Source organism: Eriocheir sinensis, chromosome 57 (genome assembly GCF_024679095.1).
Source record: "Eriocheir sinensis breed Jianghai 21 chromosome 57, ASM2467909v1, whole genome shotgun sequence".
In the NCBI taxonomy this organism is placed as follows: Eukaryota; Metazoa; Arthropoda; class Malacostraca; order Decapoda; family Varunidae; genus Eriocheir; species Eriocheir sinensis.
Window position 1 is genome coordinate 3,173,189 of NC_066565.1, and position 25,422 is coordinate 3,198,610.

Here is a 25,422-nt window from a genome sequence, read left to right on the forward strand (position 1 = left end):
AATATAGAAAGACAAAGAAAGAAAGAAGAAACTGAAAGAAACCATCAAAAAAAGAAAGAAGAGAACGGAAAAGAAAGAAGGAATGGTAGGGAAAGAGGGAAAGAAAATTAAGGAAGAGAAATTAAGATGCTGAAGATGAGAAAGAAAGAAAGAGAAATAAGACCAATATTGAAAGACAAAGAAAGAAGGAAGAAACTGAAAGAAACCATCAAAAAAAGAAAGAAGAGAACGGAAAAGAAAGAAGGAAAGGTAGGGAAAGAGGGAAAGAAAATTAAGGAAGAGAAATTAAGATGCTGAAGATGAGAAAGAAAGAAAGAGAAATAAGACCAATATTGAAAGACAAAGAAAGAAGGAAGAAACTGAAAGAAACCATCAAAAAAAGCAAGAAGAGAACGAAAAAGAAAGAAGGAATGGTAGGGAAAGAGGGAAAGAAAATTAAGGAAGAGAAATTAAGATGCTGAAGATGAGAAAGAAAAAAGACAAAGAAGACCAATATAGAAAGACAAAGAAAGAAAGAAGAAACTGAAAGAAACCATCAAAAAAAGAAAGAAGAGAACGGAAAAGAAAGAAGGAAAAAGAAAAGGAAAGGGAGGGAAACAGAGAAAGAAAATGAAGATGAGAAAGAAAGAAAGAGAAAGAAGACCAATATTGAAAGACAAAGAAAGAAAGAAGAGACTGAAAGAACGCATCAAAGAAAGAAGAGAACGGAAAAGAAAGAAGGAAAATGAAAAGGAAAGGGAGGGAAACAGAGAAAGAAAATTAAGGAAGAGAGATGAAGATGAGAAAGAAAGAAAGAGAAAGAAGACCAATATAGAAAGACAAAGAAAGAAAGAAGAGACTGAAAGAACGCATCAAAGAAAGAAGAGAACGGAAAAGAAAGAAGGAAAAAGAAAAGGAAAGGGAGGGAAACAGAGAAAGAAAATTAAGGAAGAGAGATGAAGATGAGAAAGAAAAAAGACAAAGAAGACCAATATAGAAAGACAAAGAAAGAAAGAAGAGACTGAAAGAACGCAACAAAGAAAGAAAGAAAGAGGTAGAGACAATGAGGTGAGAGAAAAAACGGAAAAAAAGAAGGAAAAAGAAAATAATAGATAGGGAAACAGGGAAAAAAAATTAGGGAAGAGAAATTAAGAAAGACAGAAATATAGAAAAGGAAAGAAAGAAAAAAGAAAGAAAAAAACAAAGAAGAAGAACAATACAGAGACAAAGAAAGAAAAAAACAAAATTGAAAGAAAGTATGATAGAAAGAAAGAAAGGAAGAAAGAGCAATAACGAAATAAAGATATAAAGAAAAAGAAAGAAAGAAAGAAAGAAAGAAAGAAGGAAAGAAAAGAAAAAGAGCAATAAAGAAAGACAGAAAGAAAAACAAAGAAAGCAAGAAAGGAAAACAGCTGTAACACTTTTAAGATAGCCTATCGTCATACATTTTTATGACTGATTACAAACCCGCTCAGCTCTTTTCCTTTCCAACTTAGCGATACTCTGCTGACACAATCGTCTTCCGGAGAATATCCTTTATCACACGCCATTGCTTGATATCAGTGTCTTGATAATTCCTTGAAAAAAAAAAAAATCAACATGGAACAAAAAGAGGTTATACAGGAAGATTTATAACCCCGTCTTTGACTTCAACTCGCATTATCTCGTTATTTTTAGTCACTTCCATTTTTTTATGACAGTCGAAAGCCGCTATCAATCTACTGTCCAATGATGAAGATAACGAAGAAGTATTACTACGTGACAGGAGTGAGTCACAGCATAAGATAAAACTTGTAGTGTGGCGAGATTCGCTTCCATGATGTGTGGTAGACGGCTAATAACAGAGGAGGCTATAAAGTGTTTGTATATATTTTCTTAATCATTGCTTTTTCTTAGTATGATAAAACCCGAAACTGACCTCTCTGCTACCCGAAATTGACCTCTCTTCCACCCGAAATTGACCTCTCTTCCACCCGAAATTGACCTCTCTTCCACCCGAAATTGACCTCTCCTCCACCCGAAATTGACCTCTCTCCCACACGAAATTGACCTCTCTCCCAAACGAAATTGACCTCTCTTCCACCCGAAACTGACCTCTCTTCCACCCGAAATTGACCTCTCTACCACCCGAAATTGACCTCTCTTCCACCCGAAATTAACCTCTCTTCCACACGAAATTGACCTCTCTCCCAAACGAAATTGACTTCTCTTCCACCCGAAACTGACCTCTCTGTCACCCGAAATTGACCTCTCTGCCACCCGAAATTGACCTCTCTACCACCTGAAATTGACCTCTCTTCCACCCGAAATTGACCTCTCCTCCACCCGAAATTGACCTCTCTCCCACACGAAATTGACATCTCTCCCAAACGAAATTGACCTCTCTGCTACCCGAAATTGACCTCTCTGCCACCCGAAATTGACCTCTCTGCCACCCGAGACTGACCTCTCTAATACCCGAAATTGACGTCTCTTCCACCCGAAATTGATCTCTTTTTTAGCCAGTCTACTTTTCTCACTTTTTTTTTTAGGAGCAGCGACTAACGTTTTTTTTTTTCTACACTTTCTATTTCATGCCCTCGAGCTACTTCCTTTGCTGTTAAAAAAATGTAGCCTGTTATTTTATCCGCAGGTGCAGGAATTCAGAGAGGCTTTTGAAATTCGGGCAGTTGAACGGAGAACACGAGAGCAAGTGGAGCTGCTGTACCCTTTCTCCGCTTACCCTCCTCGCCCATCTGTCAGTGATCCAAGTAAGCGTTATAGTATTCCTTTCAGCAGCTTCAGAGGCGAGACTGCTTTTTCTGATAGATTATGGGATGTTTTATGTAGCCGTGTGCCGTTTCTTTCGTAATCTAGAGGAGGATATTCACACGCCTCTCCTCCCGAAATTGACCTCTCCTTTGACCACTATTCTGAACTTTTTTTTTTTATGTATATTGGGACTGTGTTTAGAGGGCTTTTTTTTCTCTCATTGTTTCTTCATTTTTACCCTAGAGGAGAGTATCAAGACACCTCTCCTCCCGAAATTGACCTCTCCTTTGACCACTATTCTGAACCATTTTTTTTTTTTTTATGTATATAGGGACAGTGTTTAGAAGGCTTTTTTCTCTCATTGTTTCTTCATTTTTGCCCTAGAGGAGAGTATCAAGACACCTCTCCTCCCGAAATTGACCTCTCCTTTGACCACTATTCTGAACCATTTTTTAATTTTTTTTTTTATGTATATAGGGACAGTGTTTAGAGGGCTTTTTTTCTCTCATTGTTTCTTCATTAGTGCCCTAGAGGAGAGTATCAAGACGCCTCTCCTCCCGAAATTGACCTCTCCTTTGGCCACTATTCTGAACTTTTTTTTTTTATGTATATAGGGACTGTGTTTAGAGGGCTGTTTTCTCTCATTGTTTCTTCATTAGTGCCCTAGAGGAGAGTATCAAGACACCTCTCCTCCCGAAATTGACCTCTCCTTTGGCCACTATTCTGAACTTTTTTTTTTTTATGTATATTGGGACTGTGTTTAGGGGGCTGTTTTCTCTCATTGTTTCTTCATTAGTGCCCTAGAGGAGAGTATCAAGACACCTCTCCTCCCGAAATTGACCTCTCCTTTGACCACTTTTCTGAACTTTTTTTTTTATAGTGGCATTTTTTAGCGGGCTTTTTTTTCTCTCATTGTTTCTTCATTTTTGCACTAGAGGAGAGTATCCAAGACGCCTCTCCTCCCGAAATAGCCTAGCCTCAGGTAATATAAATAGTCTAGCCTCAGGTAATATTCGAAATAGCCTAGCATCAGGTAATATAAATAGCCTTGCATCAGGTAATATTCGAAATAGCCTAGCCTCATGTAATATAAATAGCCTAGCATCAGGTAATATTCGAAATAGCCTAGCCTCAGGTAATATAAATAGCCTAGTATCAGGTAATATTCGAAATAGCCTAGCCTGAGGTAATATAAAATAATAGCCTAGTATCAGGTAATATTCGAAATAGCCTAGCCTGAGGTAATATAAATAGCCTAGTATCAGGGAATATTCGAAATAGCCTACCCTCAGGTAATATAAATAGCCTAGTATCAGGTAATATTCGAAGTAGCCTAGGATCACAATTAACAATAGTTCGCGCTGTTCCGAATATTACATGTGATTTACAAGCAATAAATTAATATACCATTTATTTGCATTTACACAGCCAGATGTCTCTTCATGTAGCCTACCTGAAATGAGATCAATTACACAAATCCCTCACACATTACAGCGGACTTTTTTTTTTTTCCTTGAGCTGCTTCCGTTAATGTACGAAAACATCTATAGTGAAACCAAATTGTGGAGTCCGTTTTGGCGTTGTCTCCCGCGGGTCCATTTCTCCCCTCTGCTCTGCCACACAGTCACAACACCTATTTTTCCTCTCATATGTTACCTATAGCTTACATATGAGAGGAAGAGATAGGTGTCGGGACTGTGTGGCAGAGCAGAGGAGAGGAAAGGACCCGCGGGAGCCTACGCCAGACTGGCCTCGACATATTTGGAAGACTATAGATCTGCTTAGGAGAGTCATTAAAAGAACAGTTATTATGTCAGGGGTTCTTTCCCCTACACTCAAAGGACTAACCAATGATTGTATTCTTAAACATTTCAGCGCCCAAGCACCCACAGTAGATTTTGACAAGTCTTTCATAGGAGTTCCGAACCTTGCCATGTGTATTTCAATGACCCTGGTGGTAGCTTGACAAGACTTCTGCACCATAAACATGAAAAGACTGATGAAAATATTACCTGATACAAGGCTATATATATTACCTGAGGCAAGGCTATTTATATTACCTGAGGCTAGGCTATTTCGAATATTACATGAGGCTAGGCTATTTATATTACTTGATGCTAGGCTATTTATATTACCTGAGGCTAGGCTATTTCGAATATTACCTGAGGCTAGGCTATATATATTACCTTAGGCTAGGCTATTTATATTACCTGAGGCTAGGCTATTTCGAATATTACCTGAGGCTAGGCTATATATATTACCTGAGGCTAGGCTATATATATTACCTGAGGCTAGGCTATTTATATTACCTGAGGCTAGGCTATTTCGAATATTACCTGAGGCTAGGCTATTTATACTACCTGAGGCTAGGCTATTTATACTACCTGAGGCTAGGCTATTTATATTACCTGAGGCTAGGCTGTTATTATCATTTTTATAGTCTCTCTTTCGAGCTTTGAAAATAATGGATATGAAAGGGGGAAGTGTCTGAGCATATACCAACCACTAGGCTACACTTCCCCATTTCCCCGCCCAGTCATGCATGCTAAGTTCTTCCTGCAATAGCCTAGTATTTTGATTCCGTTCTAACCTTTTCATGTTTATCACCCTGACTCTAATCTAATCCGTTTACGAATAGAGTGGTGGATGCGTGGGTCATTCTCTGCAGTCATGTGGTGAGTGCCAATACGATAGATACTTCCAAGATTGGGTTGGATAAGTTCATGCACAGTGAAAATAGGTGGGGTTATGTCTACTGGAGCTGCCTTGTACATACAGACCTATAGACTACCGACCTCTTGCAGACTCGTTTTCATATTAGAATTTATGGCTACATTATCAAATATTTCGGGGCACACACACACACACACACACAGTTGATAAAGCTTTCATAGTAGTGAGCCTTTCTATGGGTGGTTTTATTAGCCCAGTGATAGTTTGACAAGTCCACCTAATATTTCAGGGCTCACACACACACACACACACTCACACACATTGTTGATAAAGCTTCCGTGGGAGTTGTGAGCCTTTCCACGGGTAGTGATAGTTTGACAAGGCCACTGCACCATGACTTGAAAAAAATAAAATCGTGAAAACCTGACGCCTTTGGATATAGGTATTGTAAGAGCCGAAAGCGTCCAAATTTAATAAGAGAAGAGGCCGAACTTGGTATCATGCGCAGGCTTACCAACATCACTAAGTCACCATCATCAGCATCAACAACATCAACAAGAGGTCATTGTCTACTTGGTATCATGCGCAGGCTTACCAACATCACTAAGTCACCATCATCATCATCATCAGCAACAAGAGGTCATTGTCATACACGATAAGCCTCCCTTTGTCGCCGAGTCACTGGTTAATCCTGTCGTTTGCTCCTTATCACTCGGTCCCTTGTGCCGAAACCTTGTTCTTACCCTCCTCTTCCTCCTCCTCCTCTGTTCTCTCTTCCTCATTCATTACTTTCTTCTTATCTTGCTGAATTTTTTCCCCCATTTTTTCTCTGTTCTTTCTTTCTTCTTCTTCTCCCTTCTCTTCCCTCTTTCCTTCTCCTCCTCCTCCTCTGGTCCCTCTTCCTCCTCTGTTCCCTCTTCCTCATTCATTACTTTCTTATCTTTCTTAATTTTTCTCCTTTTTTTTCTCTTCTTTCTTTCTTCTTCTTCTCCCTTCTCTTCCCTCTCCTCCTCCTCCTCCTTCTCCTCCTCCTCCTCCTCCCTTTACTTTTTCTTCTTTCATCACTTTCTTCTCTTTTCCTCCTCCTTCTTCTTGTCCATATATTTTTTTCCGTCCTCCTCTCTCCTCCTCCTCCTCCTCTGTTCCCTCTTCTTCATCCATCAATTTCTTCTCCTTTTCCTCCTCCTTCTTATCTTATTTTTATTCCTTCTTTTTCCTCTGTTCTTTCTTTCTTCCTCTCCCCCCTTCACCTCCTCCTCCTCCTCCTCCTCCTCTTCTCTTCACATTTCCCTCTTCCTCTTCCATTGATTTTTTTCCTTTCCTCCTCCTTTTTCTTGTTTTCTTTATTTTTTTCTTCCTCCTCCTCCTCCTCCTCCTCCTCTGTTTCCTCTTCCTCTTCCATCAGTTTCTTCTCTTTTCCTCCTTTTCTTGTCCTTAATTTCCTCTTTTCCTTTTTTTCTTACTCCTTTCCCTTTTCATTTCTTCTTTTTCTCCTATTCCTCCTCCTCCTCCTCCTCGTCCTCCTCCTCCATTCTTCACCTTATTTATTCTTCCCTACGTTTATGCTGTTTTCCCATTTCTCTTCTTCTATAACTCCCCTTTTTCCTTTTCCTTACTCTGTCCTTTTTTTCCCTTCTTCTTTCTCTTCTTCCTATTTTCCCCTCTTCTTTCCCTTCTGTCTTCAAGCTTCGTTTTCTTTGTTTCTCCTCTTCCTCCTTCTTTTTCATTCCTTCTTCCTCCTCCTATAGTTTCTTCTCCTCCTCCTCCGTACGTTTCCTCATTTTTTCTTCATCCTTTACTTTCTTCCTCTTTTCTTCTATTCCCCCTTTCTCTCCTCTTTGGTTTCTCCTCCATTATCTCCTTCTCTTTCCTTCCTTTTCTTTTCTTTCTCATTCCTCCCTTTCCTCCCCTTTCTCCTCTCCTTCTTCATCTTCTTCCTTTCTCACCCTCCCATTCTCCTTTCTCCTTTCCCTTCCTCGTGTCAGCTGTTTTTCATCCTTCCATGGAGAGAGAGAGAGAGAGAGAGAGAGAGAGAGAGAGAGAGAGAGAGAGAGAGAGAGCATCCTTTGTTTTATCATACGGCGCTAACTCTGATCTTTTTATCTCATACGCCAATCCCTTATAATCCCTTAAACCCGTCGGCTTCTCTATGTGTGTGTGTGTGTGTGTGTGTGTGTGTGTGTGTGTGTGTGTGTTCGGTTATGTGGGTGATGAGGGTAATGAAGTTATTGGCACATTTGTCAGGCTAATGTCCGCTAAAGTCTTCCAAATATGTCGAGGCCGGTCTGGCGTAGGCTCCCGCGGGTCCTTTCCTCCCCTCTGCTCTGCCACACAGTCCCAACACCTATCTCTTCCTCTCATATGTAAGCTATCGGTAACATATGAGAGGAAAAAATAGGTGTTGGGATTGTGTGGCAGAGCAGAGGGGAGAAATGGACCCGCGGGAGCCAACGCCAAAACGGACTCGACAATTTGGTTTCACTTTAGACTGTATAGGCCCAACATGTTCTCAAATGTTCCGGGACCCACACACCCACATTTGTTAGGGTTTCGACAGAGGTTGTTATGGGTATTGGGTATTTCCATGGGTAGGTATGTGAGGAGCCTTTTGATGGTTTGATAAGGCCTCTGCACCAGGAATGTGAACCGGATGGACACCTCTTCTCACTAATTGACTGCTCTTTCGGTCACCTCTTCGGATTCTTTACAGGAGCAGCGAGTAGCGGGCTTTTTTTTTTTGTTGTTTCCTTTTTTTGTGCCCTTGTGCTGTCTCCCTTGCTGTAAAACAAACAAACAACAACAAAAAAAGCCTGATCTCCTGTTTGGTCTTTGGAAATAAACGTTGTGGAAGCCAAAAGGGTCTTAGGGACGCTTTCACAGTCACTTTGTTAGTTTTGATCGTTACCAATGACGGCGATCGACGCTATAGTTTTCCACGTGAAACTGGCCTATGGGGTAGTGGCGGCTGCAGAGGAAGCGAGAGGTGTTGGGTGTGTGTGGCAAGGTGCGGGGCTAGGCTAACACCGCAGCCGCCTCTACCCCATCGGCCAGTTTTACGTGGAAATACTATAGCGGCGATAACAGCCATTGGTAACGATCAAAACAAACAAGACGACTGTGAAAGCGGCCCTTAGAACACAGGCCCAGTGGTGCGACGGTACTCTCTCATGTCAACTGTTTTCAAGGGCCGAGAAGGAGGTTAATCGGGTTCTCATGACTGTTTATTCACCTTCATTGAATGCAAGGGTCAAACTCCCATTAGTCATTAAACTACCCCAGGAAATGCCCACAACTCCTACGGAAGCCCCGTCAAATATGTGTGCTTCGGCGCTAAAATGTTAATAGCCTCACGCTGGCGGGCTGCTGGGCCAAACTGTTTCTCTTTACGCATGACGTCAGTAAGGGCAGCGGGTCTGATTAATTAAGAGAGTGAAGTCAGTCGCCTGGTGCCTGTACGTGCCCCAAACTCTCAACTCTGCGCTTTTTTTTTATTTGGTGACGTATAAAGATTTTCTTTCCCTCCCTCCCATGCCGATATTTGCTGACGCCACTCAGTTTGCGCGGGCTGGAGCTGCCTGATACCTCTTCCGCTTGAACAGTGATCGGCTCTAGATTGAGATCTGAATCTGATCTGGATTCGCTCTGCGACAATAGAATGCCCTAGGCAGAGAGGCAGATCATGGCCGGGCAGGACTCGGGTATACCGCGACTGCCTATTACTCCCACAGTTCTGTTCATTACCTCTGTTCTACATCTTTAGTGCCTACAATATCACTTCTACAATATTATCAACCTATTATCTGCTCCACGTGCATTACGGGAGCCGCTCTTGGAGTGTATTCATTATAAATGATGAAAAGTTGCTGTGTCGTAACCGCGTGCATGGGAGCTGGACTGTGGGCGTCGCCTGCTGCAATCCGCCCCGGACATGGATCAGGCTGACCGTGATGCGGACAACCCAGATCACGATAATCCAGATCTGAAACGAATCACCGTGAACAGAAAAGATCTCTGATTCACCTCGCCATAGCTTGCCAGTCAATTCACGCCCTGTAGCTCGACCAGTCCACCACGTCGGCGCCGCGTGACCTTCGCAGCTGTGGCGCCATGACCGAACACCGCGACAGATGTGCCGAGTCTTCAAAGGAAGGGAACGCGGTGTCGTAAAAAGAGACGAACAATGCGGTACTGTGCTGCCGATATCAGCTTGCCAGGCCACATGCATACACTGCAGACAAAATGTACATACGCTGATATTGCACTGATAAGTAATTTGAAGGCGTACCGAGGCGCGCTTTCCTTCACCGCGCGGAGCCTTCAAAGGGACGGAAGCGCGGAGCCATACCTCAACGGTGACAGGAGAAAGGGCTGCCGCGTACATCGGAGACCCTGTGTGTGCGTGCGTGTGCATGTGTGTGTGTGTGTGTGTGTGTGTGTGTGTGTGTGTGTGTGTGTCTCAGCCCTGTATCACCCATTCCCTTCCCTTTTCCCTCTGGCCAGACAGAAAACAGAGAACTTCAAATATGTATGTTTAAAGCAAAATGTTGTATCAGGAGAACGTGCTCAAGGAAATGACGAGCCTCTAATAGGAAAAGTACGCAACCGTCACTGACGTTGTGTGTCTTCGTCCCCATTACTGTTGTACCAGAGAAAACTCTAATCTGTTACACCAGGTATTCGTTATACGCGAGGTTACGTTTTGCAAAAAGCTCGCATAATGTGAATTCGCATGTATCGAACCTATCATCCCATTAATTATAGGGGGTTATGTTCCACGACCCGTTTTCGAACCCTCTAACTATTTATTCCGGCACCGTTTTACAATAATAAAGCACTAAAGCAACAATAAAGCACATTGATTGCTTCCGGGGAGACACACCCAAAGTCTACGATTTAGGCTGATAATTAGCTACCTGAGGATTAACTTTAGGATCAGAGGGAAGAAAAGTTCAATTATAGGCGAGGAAAGTGCGGGAAAACATTTGCACCCGCCGCCCTCTAGTGCGAGTCGGCCACCATACCTCACCAACCAGTCGCACCAGCGCCGCTACTCGCATAATAGCGATTTTTTCTCGCATAAAACGAATACTTGCCACATTTAGGTTAGTCGCATATGAGCGAATTCGCATACTTCGAACTCGCATATATCGAATATCCGGTGTACTATTCCTAGATGCCACACCAGTCCAATCCAATATGGTTGTCGGAACTCCCGATTTCGGTTGTTTCTTCTTCTCTCCATAATATTGTTTCTTGGGGTCCACACGAATGCTTATTAAACTGCTTGGATCTCTCTTTCTTCTAATAGTCGTCATCGTTTTTTTCCACAATTGTGTTTTTAAATCTTTCTTTGCTTTTTTTTGTTTCTTCTTTGATGCTTATTAAACTGCTTGGATCTCTCTTTCTTCCAATAGTCGTCATCGTTTTTTTCCACAATTGTGTTATAAATCTTTTTCTTGCTTTCGGTTGTTTCTTCTTCTCTCCATAATACTGTTTCTTGGGGTCCACTCGAATGCTTATTAAACTGCTTGGATCTCTCTTTCTTCCAATAGTCGTCATCGTTTTTTTCCACAATTGTGTTTTAAATCTTTTTCTTGCTTCGCTGTCTTAATTCATGCCTGGGATCCACTGGAATGCGTAAACTGCTTGGATCTCTCTTTCTTCTAGTTGCCGTGATCGTTTTTTCCACAATTGTGTTATAAATCTTTTTCTTGCTTCGCTGTCTTCATGCCTTGGTTGTAGTAGGAGCAATACGTCTACTATTTGCTCTGTGGTGTTTTCGCGTGTGTCGTGCATAAATGTACAATAGGAGAGTTCGGCCACCTTCATCACAGGCGCCATGTTGCTTCCAAACGAACCGCGCGAAATTCAAATTGGCACTCATACGGTAGTGAGTTTATCTTTGTCTCCCTTACGATTATACCAGAAAAAATGTTGTTTTTAACTATGCCTCTAAAAACATGTAATAATCTATCATTCATTATATTATTACCTCTTGTTGTCCTCCACTTTGGTATATGCCGCCTCCTCCTCCTCCTCCTCTTCCATTCTTCACCTTATTTATTCTTCCTTACGTTTATGCTCTGTTCCACCATTTCTTTTCTTCTATAACTCCCCTTTTTCCTTCTCTTTCTTCCCCGTCTCATTTCTCTCCTCCCCCTCCCCCCCATCCCCCGTGCCCTTCCGTAGTACCCCACACCACAGTAAACACTTTATAATGTTCCTGCCTCCTCTCCTCCTCCTCCTCCTCCTCCTCCCTTGTCCTTCCCTGGCCCTCAACACTCCATGAAGATACTTGGCAAAAATACAAGAGAGAGAAAAAGACTAGTAAAAGCGAGGATTAGAAAAGAACGGGAGAAAATACAAGAAAGGAAAAGAGAGAAAGAAGAAGAAGAATGGAAGAGAGAATGCAAAAAAAGGAGAGGAAAAGTAAGAAGATAGAAGGAGAATACAAGAGAAAAAGAATAAGAGTTAATGGAGAAAAATAGAGGAGAGAGAGAGAGAGAGAGAGAGAGAGAGAGAGAGAGAGAGAGAGAGAGAGAGAGAGAGAGAGAATCCTCCCCTTCCCCCTGCACAGCGGCGTGGTACAGGGCAGCGTGTTTCACCAACGCTCTTCATCACCTACACCTCTGACATGCCCCGGCCTGATAATACAAACTGTATGGATATATATTATGCTGGCGACGCGACACAAATAGTGACTTCCAACGGTACGCTAGATGACCACGACGCCCTTGTTGTGCGGGAAGCGAGCAGACTCAACACATTAGAAAAAAAAGTGGAGGATCAAAACAAACATAAACAAGTTCTCCGTGGTCGCACTCGGCAGGAAAAAAAATGACATACAAATTCAAGGCAGCACCATCCCCCACCGAAAACAATGCCAGATATTAGGCCACACAGTGACACCCACCGACCTGCTGATCGTTAAGCACGTCAACGACAAAACCATGAAAGTGAAAACAGCCCTCACATCACTAAACAGGTTCTGTCACTTCACAGAAAGGCTCAAACTCTATCTAGTAAAGACGAAGCTCCTTCCTATACTAGACTACTCACCCACCCCGACACGCATGGCTTCCCACACCAAGATGTCACAACTACAGAGGCTGCAGAACAAAGCGCTGAGATTTCCCACGGGAAAGAAATATCCATACACGGAAAACACGGAAGCTCAACACCACCGACACAAGGCTACGGGAGGCCGCCGGCAAGATATGGGAGAAACTCGACCAGCAAGACGACGTGAACCAAAGTCTATATACACCAAGTCAAGTCATACGCAGGTTTGTGGGAGGAGACACGGCCGAGGTGTGGCTTATGTGTGATGTTACTTGGAGCCAAACTAGATAATGTAGAAACAGGGATTTAGAGAAAACGAAGAAAGGCGGACTAATTTAAATCAATCACTTCAACATGCCCTCCCTCACACCCCACGCCGCCGTTTGTAGTCATTGAAATTACAGTCACGCAATACCACAATAAAAAGGCATATTTTTTCGTCAGTGGCTTGCCTGAACGCGCTGTGAAAGAAGGCGAGAATGCACACCCAGAGTGCACATACGGCCCCAACTTTAGTCACCCCTGAATTGGCGGGCATTTTTTTTTTTTTTTTTTTTTTAGCTCCAAGTGACGTCATCCCGCTGCTCCACCCCAAAACCGCCTCCTGCGCGTACCGGTCACAGTTTTGAAGCAGAGTGACTTGACTTGGTATATATAGACTTAGCTTGACGGCAACACGAACTTGGCCCACCCCTGGTTTCCGCGCAGCTTGAAGTCACTACGAGAACAACCGCCCACACATCACTTCACGAAAGTAACACCATAGATTAGCTTAGCTTTACACATAAACAAATCAACCCCCCCCCCCCCCCCCAGAACGCCGGGGGTATACAAATAAGGTCCCCGGTAAACAATAACTACACCCAAGGAGACTATATTAGTACTATAGTCTCCTTGAGAACAACTAACGAACCTACACCATACAACTGTACACTCCTACTGTCTTTCCTTCTCCCCACTTGTACAGTCGACGATAGAGAGTAGTGTCACGGTTTTCAGAATGTTTAGCCTGGTGGCGGTATCTGGCAATTATACCACGGTGACGCATTCACTGGCGATGTTAGTGACGCGTTTCAGTGTGTACCGTGTGTGTGTGACCGTGAAATTATAATATTGTATAATATTATATTATAATATAATGTAGTTAGAAATATACCAGATTACATGACTTCAATTTAGAAATGCGATAATGAATGTCTTCTACATGATGATGATGATGATGATGATGATGGCGAGGTAAAACATCACGAACAGTCTGAAACACTTTTTCTTATTAAACTTTGAAAATACCGTGTGCAATGCTGTCCTTCACAGAGGCAGGCAGTGACTAATGCTCCTTACCATCAAACAGCAAATAGGCTTGAGGGTCTGTTTAACTCGCAGCCTTAATTCCCGTCACCATAAAGCCTCAAAGACAATTCAGATCATCAAAAATCTACAATTATTTCTCCGTGAAGATTATGTAATATCTAAGTATAAATACGTGTGTGTGTGTGTGTTGAGTGCGAGCGCGGAAAAGCCCGCGGTCGACGACGCCATCATGTGAACGTTTATAGCCTATTATTACGTATAATTTTTTTTTATAAAGAACAAGATCTCGGCTGTCAGGAATTTTTTGTTTTTAGTTAAAAGGCATAACAATCTCCCCTAATAAGTGCAGTATATTTTTAAATGTATCATAGTTTGATAAACAACTTAGAGTTGCTCTTGACTAAATTTGAACGAAACTAAAAGCTCGTGTCAAAATGTAGCGACAGAGCCTAAAGAAAAAGTATTTATTAAGCGTTAGCGAGGGGCACTTTTTATAAATATCTATCTTAAAATTATGTAGAGTGCACCTGTGACCACCAATCACCACAACAGTACGATTTCGATAGGATATAATATTTTTCATGTCGCGTGGAGGGGTTGCCAGATGTCGCTTTCTGAACGAAACTTACTGGACAGTGTGTCACTACTCTCTATAGCCGATTGTACCTTCGCCACTAACTCCCTCCCTCTTCTTGCTACGTATACCCTTGATTGAAAGAGAGAGAGAGAGAGAGAGAGAGAGAGAGAGAGAGAGAGAGAGAGAGAGAGAGAAGGGAATGAAAAAAAAGAAAGGAGGAAAATATGACAAAGAAAAGATAAGAAGAGGTCGTGGAAAAGAAGAGGGAGAGAGATAAATGATAATACAAGAGAAGAGATAAGATGAATAACAGAATGAGAGGAAAAGAAAAGAAGAACGATAAAAGAGGAAAATAGAAACGATAAGATAAGAAGAAATAACGGAAGAAAACAGAAGAGAGGGAGAGAGAAAGGATAAGAAAACAAGAGATGAAAAATAAAAGATTGAGAAAGAGAAAGGAGAAGAATGCCCCCTTCCCTCCTTCCCCCTTCCTCTTATCAGATTATTATATTTATGTTAGAATATCAAATTCGAGGGTCGTCCTAGCTAGGCGTGTGGTCAGTGTTGCCATATTGAACTACAACGTTGGGGTCGGTTTCGTCAGATGCATTCGCCTCTCACGTCAACAAAGGGAAAAAAAGAGACCAGTCGTGTTCTAATGCGTGGTATCTTAACCCGGTAGCAGCGACGAGGCAAATTTGTGGCTTTACCGTGTACCAGCGACGGGCCATATTTTTGCCATGATATAAACCCCCCAAAGTAGATGATGCATAAAATGATCACAAATGCGTTGAAATATATCAAGAAATTGTTTGCGTGAGTGATGATTTTTTTCTAATTTTTCTCGCTTAGGGGGGCCTTTAAGAAACATGATCCCCGCAGCTACCAGGTTACTTAAGTTCCTGTTACAGAAGTATAGTCAGACTACCACCAGGGGTAAAAACTACCTCTGGAAATGCCCAAGACTCCTGTTAAAGCCTTGTCGAATGTGTGTGTTTGGGCTTCAAATTGTTTAAGAAAACGTCCCTGAATTTTAAAGTGTTTGGTCCGAAGTCAATAAACATCAGTATTTAGCGATTGTGTGGGCTTGGAAATGTTTAAGAATACGTCCCTGAATTTTAAAGTGTTTGGTCCGAAGTCAATAAACATCAGTATTTAGCGATTGTGTGGGCTTCCAAATGTCTAAGAATACGTCCCTGAATTTTAAAGTGTTTGGTCCGAAGTCAATAAAACATCAGTATTTAGCGATTGTGTGGGCTTAGAAATGTTTAAGAATACGTCCCTGAATTTTCTAGTGTTTGATCCAAAATTCAATAAAACATCAGTATTTAGCGATTGTGTGGGCTTCCAAATGTTTAAGAATACGTCCATGAATTTTCTAGTGTTTGATCCAAAATTCAATAAAACATCAGTATTTAGCGATTGTGTGGGCGTAGAAATGTTTAAGAATACGTCCATGAATTTTCTAGTGTTTGATCCAAAATTCAATAAAACATCAGTATTTAGCGATTGTGTGGGCGTAGAAATGTTTAAGAATACGTCCCTGAATTTTCTAGTGTTTGGTCCAAAATTCAATAAAACATCAGGATTTAGCGTTTGTGTGGGCGTAGAAATGTTTAAGAATACGTCCCTGAATTTTAAAGTGTTTGATCCTAAGTCAATAAACATCAGTATTTAGCGATTGTGTGGGCTTAGAAATGTTTAAGAATACGTCCCTGAATTTTCTAGTGTTTGGTCCAAAATTCAATAAAACATCAGTATTTAGCGATTGTGTGGGCTTAGAAATGTTTAAGAATACGTCCCTGAATTTTAAAGTGTTTGGTCCGAAGTCAATATAACATCAGTATTTAGCGATTGTGTGGGCTTAGAAATGTTTAAGAATACGTCCCTGAATTTTAAAGTGTTTGATCCAAAATTCAATAAAACATCAGTATTTAGCGATTGTGTGGGCTTAGAAATGTTTAAGAATACGTCCATGAATTTTAAAGTGTTTGATCCAAAATTCAATAAAACATCAGTATTTAGCGATTGTGTGGGCTTAGAAATGTTTAAGAATACGTCCATGAATTTTAAAGTGTTTGATCCAAAATTCAATAAAACATCAGTATTTAGCGATTGTGTGGGCTTCCAAATGTTTAAGAATACGTCCCTGAATTTTCTAGTGTCTGATCCAAAGTCAATAAAACATCAGTATTTAGCGATTTCAACAATGATAAGTGCAAATCGCTATCGGTGTGTGGCAAGGTTACCAAGTTATCGTACTCAGCCACTCAGCACATCGTATTTTCCGGATTCTGAGTCACAGCTATCGCAAACAAACGCCAATAAGTAATGCTTGTCACGAGAACTTTAACTGAAATTTCGTTATCTGTGTGGATAGGAATTTAGCAACGTTGCCAAATTGTCGTACACTGAACATTGTTTTTATCATTTTTAGGCTCCATGACTGTCGTAACCACACAAATAACGATAGGAAATTAAAGTTAGCGTTAAAACTGTTAAATATTGATGAGTTTCTTTCTTTTTTGTTATAGTTATCGGTCAAAAACTACAAAAATGCAATGCGCTGAGTACGATAATTTGGCATCTCTGGTAGGAAAGTTTGGGGCCCTGGAACTGATAAATGCGATGTTTTGAGTACGGTAATTTGGCAACGCTGGTGTGTGGGCAATAGTTTGGGGATCAGAAATATGTAAATACAATCTGCTCTGAGTACGTACGACAAACCTTGGATAGCCTAGGTCATAGGAATGAACTAGAACAGAAATTAAGTCGTGTGCACCGGGGCCGCGGGAGGTGTGGAAGCTTATAAAACAACAGAGAGAGAGAGAGAGAGAGAGAGAGAGAGAGAGAGAGAGAGAGAGAGAGAGAGAGAGAGAGAGAGTTACGACTACAAGAATAAGTAAAAAACGAACACCTTTCCCCCATCCTGACAGCCGTAAGTGGCAATACAGACAAGGACATGGATCACAGAAAGAAAATTTGACGCCTGGCTTATCAAACAACAGAGAGGGAGAGAGACGAAAGTTACGACTACAAGAATAAGTAGAAAAACGAACACCTTACGCCCATCCTGACTGGCGTAAGGGACAATACAGACAAGGACATGGATCACAGAAAGAAACATTGACGCCTGGCTTATAAAACAACAGAGAGAGGGAGAGAGACTAGAGTTACGACTACAAGACTTCAACGTTCGTGCGACGGGAGGGGTGTGGAGGCACGCAGTTAGAAAGTTCCGAGGAGCAGTTAGCATGATAATACTGATCGAAGACTGAGAGGCAACATTGCGGCGGAGCCTAATTAAGAGGTTGAATAGTGTCAGTGAGAGCTGGTAACGTTGCGTGTGGCCGCTTCGTGCACCAAACACCCATGCACCGCCTCCACTCCTGCTGGCCGCTTCCTTTGTGGTAAGCCATGGTATTCCTAAACCGTAGTCTGTGCCTAAACATTTCGGGGCTCACACACCCACATATGATAAGGCTTTCGTAGAGGTTGGGGCATTTCCATGGGTAGTGTAACGACTTTAGTGGTAGTCTGATCATTCTCCTGTATCATGATCGTAAGAGAACGTTCATGAGATTCAAATCAGTCTCCTTTCACCTTTGGAAATAGTTAATAAGAACATAACAACATAAGAACGTAAGGAGTCTGCAAGAGGCCAGTTGACCTGTACAATGCAGCTCCCGTAATTCTAACCCCACTTTACCTCACTATCCATGAATTTATCCAACCTCTTCTTGAATTCATCTATGGATGAAAGGCTGCCTTGCGGCTCAGATTATACAAACATACAGAGCACACTACAAATCACATGTTAAAAGCAACAGACAGCAATCTTAGGCTACGGGGAAGCAAGGTGCAACATGCAGTGTCAGCAGGTGCAAACCCAGTAGGCTGTAAAGGGGCTATTACACTGGGCAAATTTTCCGTGGATCTTCAGTCAAACCACGATTTCCGCTAGCGTGGTTCTCAATTGTTTGTTGTTATTGCTGCTGATGATGATGGTGAGTAATACCGTCGTCCTTCAATGAAATCTACCGTAGCTTTGCGATGATCGTGGACACGTCTGAAAACCACGCAAATATGAGAACCACGCCAGCGGAAATCGTGGTTTGACTGAATATCCACGGAAAATTTGCCCAGTGTAATAGCCCCTTAAGTCTGCGAGGGGGAGGGCGTGTTGATATTCGCTGTGGTGGGAATGGTGCCATCCTTATATCTCTGTGGTAAAGAGGTTGGGGGAGGGAGGAGGCTCCGGTGGGTGGGGTGAGAGGCGGCCGCCCGAACCTCTCACGGGTCATAACAAATTGGTCACCGCTAAGTCTATATACACCAAGTCAAGTCACTCTGCTTCAAAATTGCTACCGGTACGCGCAGGGGGCGGTTTTGGGGCAGAGAAGCGGGATGACGTCACTTGAAGCTAAAAAAAAAAAAAAAAAAAAGAACCCGCCAGTTCAGGGGTGACTAAAGTTGCGGCCGTATGTGCACTTTGGCTGTACATGCTTGCCTTCTTTCACAGCGCGTTCAGGCAAGCCACTGACGAAAAAAATATGCCTTTTTATTGTGCTCTTGCGTGACTGTAATTCCAATGCCTACAAACGGCGGTGTTCGTTTTCTCTAAATCCCTGTTTCTACATTCTCTAGTTTGGCTCCAAGCAACGTCACGCATAAACCACGCCTCGGCCGTGTCTCCTCCCACAAACCTGCGTATGACTTGACTTGGTGTATATAGACTTAGGGTCACCTAGCTAGGACAGGCCCAGCTTGAAGTTCCTCCTCGTGTGGCCCTAACGCCGTGTTCCTCAGTGTTTGCCAAGCTCGTGAATCCATCCGGGAGCTTTTGAAAAAGTGGTGTTCCTTAGCTCCGAGAACGACTACCTACCAGAAAATTACATGAGCTTTTCATGTTTTTGTTTCTTCGGTTTAAATACTGAAAATATAGTAATGAAAGTACTGCGTATAGAATAAAGCTACTTGGTCCTAAAGCATTATTTTTCTGTAGATGCAAAATAAAAAATGTTGCCTCTCTTTCTGTTCACAAACTTTCTCTACTCTCCTTTTTTTTTTTTTTTTTTTTTTTTTTTACATTTGTCTTAATAATTCAACTCAACGCCGAAAGGGAGTACAGACTATAAAAAAATTAGTCCTCCCTGATCCCTTCCTGCATTCCTTCTTATCTCAGAGTTGTGGTCTTGTTGCCGTTGTGTTGTTTGTCTTCTTTTCACAAACCTTATATTCACTCCTTTTTTTTACATTTGTCTTAATCAATCATCTCAGCACCGAAAGGGATTACAGACTTGTCCTCCCTGATCCCTTCCTGCATTCCTTCTTATCTCAGAGTTGTGGTCTTGTTGCCGTTGTGTTGTTTGCCTCCTGTTCACAAACTTTATATTCACTCCCTTTTTTTACATTTGTCTTAATAATTCATCTCAACGCCAAAAGGGATTATTGACTAGTCCTCCCTGATCCCTTCCTGCATTCCTTCTTATCTCAGAGTTGTGGTCTTGTTGCCGTTGTGTTGTTTGCCTCCTGTTCACAAACTTTATATACACTCCCTTTTTTTTACATTTGTCTTAATAATTCATCTCAACGCCAAAAGGGATTACAGACTTGTCCTCCCTGATCCCTTCCTGCATTCCTTCTTATCTCAGAGTTGTGGTCTTGTTGCCGTTGTGTTGTTTGCCTCCTGTTCACAAACTTTATATTCACTCCCTTTTTTACATTTGCCTTAATTCATCTCAGCACCGAAAGGGATTACAGACTTGTCCTCCATGATCCCTTCCTGCATTCCTTCTTATCTCAGAGTTGTGGTCTTGTTGCCGTTGTGTTGTTTGCCTCCTATTCACAAACTTTATATTCACTCCCTTTTTTTACATTTGCCTTAATTCATCTCAACGCCGAAAGGGATTATTGACTAGTCCTCCCTGATCCCTTCCTGCATTCCTTCTTATCTCAGAGTTGTGGTCTTGTTGCCGTTGTGTTGTTTGTCTTTCTCTTCACAAACTTCATATTCTCTCCACATTTCCAATTCGCATTAATATTTCATCCCAGTACAGGAAAGGATTACAGACTAACCCTCCCCCCTTGTGAACCCTTCCTCCATGCGTTCGTTATGTTGGTGTTGTGTTGTTCTCATAGCTGTGTTGTTTGTCTCACTCTGCTCGCAAATTGTCTCTTGTCTCACTCAATTTGCGTTTATATTTCGTCTCAGCGCGGGAAGGAATTATAGACTAACTCCCCCCCTTCGTGACCCCTTCCTGCGTTTTTTGACCTTCTAATTATTCTTGTTGTGTTGTTTGTCTCACTCTGCTCGCAAATTGTCTCTTGTCTCACTCAATTTGCGTTTATATTTCGTCCCAGCGCGGGAAGGAATTATAGACTAACTCCCCCCCTTCGTGACCCCTTCCTGCGTTCGTTATTATGTTGGTGTTGTGTTGTTCTCATAGCTGTGTTGTTTGTCTCACTCTGCTCGCAAATTGTCTCTTGTCTCACTCAATTTGCGTTTATATTTCGTCTCAGCGCGGGAAGAGATTAGAAACTCCCTCATAAACCTTCCTGCGGTCCTTCTAATTCTTGTGTTTTTTGACCTTCTAATCATTCTTGTTGTGTTGTTTGTCTCACTCTGCTCGCAAATTGTCTCTTGTCTCACTCAATTTGCGTTTATATTTCGTCTCAGCGCGGGAAGAGATTAGAAACTCCCTCATAAACCTTCCTGCGTTCCTTCTAATTCTTGTGTTTTTTGACCTAATTATTCTTGTTGTGTTTTTTGTCTCATTCTGTTCACGAACTTTCTACTTTCTCCCTTTTCAAATTTGTCTTCGTATCATATTATCTCAGAACCGGAAACGATAAGACTCTTGCTCCTTTCCTGCATTCCTTCTTATCTCCAGACTAGCGTAACACACGGAAGAGTTGGGAAGGGCAGGGAAGGCATCGAGACAAGGGTGAGGCTGTTGTGGAGGATCAGGGAGTGAATACATCGCTACACGTGTTCGATTCTATTTGGATTATTTTTGTGAGCGGCGAGTAGCGGGCTTTTTTTTATTATTGTTTACTTTTTTGTGCCCTTGAGCTGTCTCCTTTGTTGTAAAAAAAAAAAAAAGAATACTGTTTTTTTTCTTCCGTGATCTGAACGTATAGTTTTAGTAGGAAGACACCTACCGAAACGGGCGTAAGCTACTCCCGGTGAGGTATATATGGGAAGCGCTCCTAAGACCCTTCCCATGTCCTCACTATCCGTTTCCTTATTGTCACATCAACACCAGAGAGTAGTTCAGCATGCTTTCTAATCCCTATACTGTCCAAACCCCTTATGCAAGAGTTAACCAGCACCTCCATTCTTTCATCCCCTTCACTGGTAAACTCCGGAACAGCCTTTCTTTCGTCTGTATTTCCTCCTGCCTGTGACTTGACCTTTTTCAAGAAGAGTGTATCAGGACACCTCTCCACCCGAAATTGACCTCTCTTTTGGCTACTCTTTACTTTTATCTTTTATGGGAGCGGCGAGTTGGGGGATTTTTATTTTTTGTACTCTTTTTGTTGCCCTTCAGCCGTGTCCTCTGATGTAAAAAAAAAAAAAAAAAAAACATTCATATTCCTCTTGAGCGTTAAGGAGTGATGGGTGTGCTTACTAGTTTATATTCCTCGTATACTATCTGTTTTGTGTGCCGGTAAGGATGCCTCGAGGTGGGGACAGGAGGGAAGGAGGATTAATGGTGTGCTAAGAGGGAAAAAAAAGGGGGAAACAGGATAGAGAGGCGGATGGTCTACGTGTGTGTGTGTGTGTGTGTGTTTGTGAAAAGAGAGGAAGTTAGTTGGTATGCGTGTACAGAGGCGGGTTTAATTATGCGTGTGTGTGTGTGTGTGTGTGTGTGTGTGTGTGTGTGCGGACCTCCTCCTGTCTTCCTGGCTGTCTCTCTGTCTGTTTACCTGGCAAGGTGTCTGATGTATGTATTTATCTATGTTAACACACACACACACACACACACACACACACACACACACACACACACACACACACACACACACACACACACACACCAACTAAAGCTCTCTCGCCGTAATAAAAGAGAACAGTTGCGGCCGTGTAATCCTAAAGGGCTCAGTTACTCCGGCTATCAATGATTAGGTCGTAACCCGGAGATAGAGAGATAGGGATAGAGTGGAGATAGAGCGATAGGCGGTGGCGGTGACGAAAACAGACGAGGATAGGATGATAATGATGATGATGATGATGATGGATTAATGATGTCAGTAAGTTTGCGGGTGATATCAAGACTCAGGCAGACTCATGGAGGCCTGTACTGTTAGACGCTTTCGGCTCCTACAACTATTTGCAGGGCCCACAAATGCATGGAAACACTAACACAACCTCCACCAAAGCCTCGTCAAACTATCACCAGGCTCATAACACTACCCATGGACATACTAACACAACCTCTACCAAAGCCTTGTCAAACTATATATCACAAGGCTCATAACACTACCCATGGCCTTGTCAGACTATCACCAGGCTCATAACACTACTCATGGACATACTAACACAACCTCTACCAAAGCCTTGTCAAACTATATATCACAAGGGTCATAACACTACCCATGACCTTGTCAGACTATCACCAGGCTCATAACACTACCCATGGACACACTAACACAACCTCCACCAAAGCCTTGTCAAACTATCACCAGGCTCATAACACTACCCATGGACACACTAACACAACCCCCACCAAAGCCTTGTCAAACTATCACCAGGCTCATAACACTACCCATGGACACACTAACACAACCTCCACCAAAACCTTGTCAAACTATCACCAGGCTCATAACACTACCCATGGACACACTAACACAACCCACACCAAAGCCTTGTCAAACTATCACCAGGCTCATAACACTACCCATGGAAATACCCACACAACCCCCACCAAAGCCTTGTCAAACTATCACCAGGCTCATAACACTACCCATGGACACACTAACACAACCTCCACCGAAGCCTTGTCACACTATCACCAGGCTCATTACACTACCCATGAGAATACTAACACAACCTCTACCGAAGCCTTGTCACACTATCAGTAGGTTCATAACACTACCCATGGAATACCCACACACCCTCTACCGAAGCCTGTCAGTTGTGGGAGTGGGAGCCCCGAAATGTTTTAAAATATGTATGGGCCGAAGGTTATATGCATGCCTCGGGATGAGTTTGTGGACATTTTTGAACTGTTTAACAATCCCTCTCTCCTCGAACCGGTTCTCAGCTCGAGTCAAGGTTAGATGAAGGACCAGTGTGTGTATGTGTGTGTGTGTGTGTGTGTGTGCTTTGGTTAAGAACGCAGCTTTTTCTCTTATACAAAAATTTATTTGTAAATGTGCACGGTATAAAATTATGTACAAAATAATTAACGCTATCTCTCTCTCTCTCTCTCTCTCTCTCTCTCTCTCTCTCTCTCTCTCTCTCTCTCTCTCTCTCTCTCTCTCTCTCTCTCTCTCTCTCTCTCTCTCTCTCTCTCTCTCTCTCTCTCTCTCTCTCTCTCTCTCTCTCTCTCTCTCTCTCTCTCTCTCTCTCTCTCACACACACACACACGTTTGTTCAACACCTGCATCATGGAACACCCTTACCACTTATATATAACACGACACACTCAGGTGAACATAAATACTAGGAACAAAACAGAACACCATCACAGTCATTATCTACACGTATTCAGTTATCAGATTCTTCACTCTTCAATCGTCACCCTCTACTTACGTCCACTGACATCATCAATCATTGCTTAAGGTCCAAAGAAGAGGTTAAGGTCGGTATCACAAGACACATTCGCTTCTCTCATCACCTATTTCTAGAGGTCAACGAGGGGGTCAGTCGTGTTCTAATGATTGTCTCTTCAGGTTCATGGTACAGGGGAAGACTCACACTACCACCAGGGTCATAAAACTACCCCTGGAAATGCCCACAACTCCTACGAAAGTCTTGTCAAATATGTGTTCTTGGGCGGCGAAATGTCTTATCATACAACCCTCCCATGGTGCAGAACTTCGTCACAGTACCACCAGGGTCATAAAACTACCCCTGGAAATGCCCACAACTCCTACGAAAGTCTTGTCAAATATGTGTTCTTGGGCGGCGAAATGTCTTATGATACAACCCTCCCATGGTGCAGAACTTCGTCACAGTACCACCAGGGTCATAAAACTACCCCTGGAAATGCCCACAACTCCTACGAAAGTCTTGTCAAATATGTGTTCTTGGGCGGCGAAATGTCTTATCATACAACCCTCCCATGGTGCAGAACTTCGTCACAGTACCACCAGGGTCATAAAACTACCCCTGGAAATGCCCACAACTACTACGAAAGTCTTGTCAAATATGTGTTCTTGGGCGGCGAAATGTCTTATCATACAACCCTCCCATGGTGCAGAACTTCGCCACCGTACCACCAGGGCCAAAAAGCTACCCATGGAGAGTCCCACATACCTCCAACTTCACATTCACTTTTGTTCATTTTCATCGCTTTCTGGTTCATCATTGTTTTGTTTTGATATATTTTGTTTTTTGTGTGTGTATTTTTTTTCCTAATTTTTTTCATTTTTTTTTATTATTGATTTATATTTCTCATTTTTGTTCGTCATCATTTCTTTTCATCCTCATCACTTTTTGTTTGTTTGTTTGTTTGTTTTGTGTTTTTGGTGATGGAGGTCTGTTTTTATTTTCCCTTCTTTTTCTTATGTAACAATTTCTCTTCTTTTCCTTCCTTTCTTTCTTTTTTTTCACACACTTTTCCAACTTTTCTTATATAACAATTTCTTCTTTTTTTCCTTTCTTTCTTATTTTCCTCCTCTCTTTCTTTCCTTTCTTTTTCTTTCACATTCTTTTCCTACTTTTTCTTATATAACAATTTCTTTTCTTTTTTTCTTTCTTTTTTTCTTTTCTTTCTTTTTCTTTCACATTCTTTTCCTACGTTCCAATTTCTTATTTTTTTCCTTTCTTTTTTTCCAGACTTGTTTCCTACTTTCCAGCTTGACGCATTTTTTTTTTTCTTATTTTTCTGTCTTTTTTT

The 25,422-nt window shown here is 42.1% G+C and overlaps 1 long non-coding RNA gene across 3 annotated transcripts in view; it reads left to right on the forward strand.

Moving 5' to 3' along the window:
* LOC126984597 (uncharacterized) overlaps positions 1 to 25,422 on the forward strand; it is a 70,705-nt gene that overhangs the window by 6,997 nt on the left and 38,286 nt on the right. For all 3 annotated transcript variants that reach the window (XR_007737109.1, XR_007737108.1, XR_007737110.1), the window contains exon 2: positions 2,612 to 2,729. This is a non-coding gene — a long non-coding RNA (uncharacterized LOC126984597). The remainder of the gene's footprint in view (positions 1 to 2,611; positions 2,730 to 25,422) is intronic.